The 1,583-nt window shown below is 35.6% G+C and overlaps 1 pseudogene; it reads left to right on the top strand.

Moving 5' to 3' along the window:
* The first annotated feature begins 924 nt into the window (after positions 1-924).
* LOC112832103 (U4 spliceosomal RNA) lies at positions 925-1,082 on the top strand (annotated as a pseudogene).
* The last annotated feature ends 501 nt before the right edge of the window (positions 1,083-1,583 follow it).

Below are 1,583 nucleotides of genomic sequence, written 5' to 3' on the forward strand. Positions count from 1 at the left end.
TGTCTGAAATTCCAAAGGAATCAAGTAAAGAATAACGTAATGCAGAACCTTTTATTTTTCAGTTAAACGGAGTGAATTCACAAGGCCGCTGCTAGTCAACATGGTGCCACTTTATGAATTAGCTACAAACTTCCCTTCCTGTAGTGCCGCTACAAGGCACGCAGCTTGGTGAACAGAGAAGTCACTGTATTTCTATCTCAGCCCCCCCTTGGGCACATGCTGTGGTGTAGGATACAAAATGTCCACATTGCTGGGGTGCCCCAAATGCTCAAAAGCATGTTATTGATGAGGTAAATAATCATTGTCTGGTCTTGAGCAAATCCTGACAATTTTCAAAGTCATTCCAAATTATAATCTTACGGTTTGAATTTAAAGTCATCACAGATGATGTTTATTCTAGGCATAACGTTATTTAGCCAGTAAATAAACACAAATAAAGAGTGGAAATAGTTTTTGTCGTTGTTGTTGTTTTTAAGGCTTGTGGTCATAAGAACCCTATTTGGAACTCACTTATAAATTGTTTAAGTTTAATGGGTTTAACTTAAGTTTAATGAGTTTAACTTAGGGAAGTAACAGATGATGATTTATATTTGTTAATCACTTATTTTAGCCAAACACTGTTTGAAGCATTTTACTTGAATTAAACATTTTCCTCAGAATAAGGGAGGTATTCCTACTGTTGCAGTTTTCCAGATATGCAGGGTATGAGGCACCTGAGATGCCCAAGGGAACATGTCTAATAAAAATGAAGGATTCTATAGATTTTTAAAGGACAATTTAAGAAGTTGACCTTGATTCATCTTCATGTGACTAGGAAGCTCTTTTAAAGGATGTAGCCCATTAGTTATAGTAAAGCTACCACAAATGCAATTACTTATTATTAGTCCATCATCCATTCATTCATTTCTTTCAAATATATTTATTAGCTTTGCGCAGTGGCAATATCATAGCCAATGAGGTTTATCCGAGGCGCGATTATTGCTAATTCAAATATATTTATTAAGCACCTACTATGTCCCAGTCACAGTTCTAGACACTGAGGATAGAACTGTGAATCCCTAAACCTCATATAGCTTAGTAGGAAAAGAACGTCGTTACAATATCTTATGTTGCTCCTCCCCCTGCTTCTCTTCCTCTTCCTCCTTTCTTCTTCTTCTTCTGCTTCTGCTTCTTTTCTTCTTTTTTGGTACATTTAATGTTCCCTATGTAGTTATTTATATGCCTGGAAAGCAGATTTCTTTAGATCATTTAACTTTCTATAAAATACTGCAGGGTTAGAAAATGTGAAATGAATGTTATTTTCATACTGATGCACTGGGTTTTTTATCCACTCACCTTGTATTATGTCTGATCCTGTGGAGTCTTTTAAGTCTTGACTTGGAAGTTCACTTTGTATGCTACTGTGATTGGTAAAAATCAACACACTGTAACAGTAAGCAAAATGGATATTGACATAAAAGAGAAGTGTTTTAAAGAAACAATTTAAATTCCTGTGATGCCATGTGGTTTCCCCTAGTTTTACCTTCTGAATGAATGCATAGATTGGTGAGACAAAATAGCGGGTGATTTTTTAGTGGACAGAA

This window comes from Callorhinus ursinus, unplaced genomic scaffold (genome assembly GCF_003265705.2).
Source record: "Callorhinus ursinus isolate GAN/ISIS: 27379988/994484 unplaced genomic scaffold, GSC_fseal_2.0 scaffold14, whole genome shotgun sequence".
Lineage (NCBI taxonomy): Eukaryota > Metazoa > Chordata > Mammalia > Carnivora > Otariidae > Callorhinus > Callorhinus ursinus.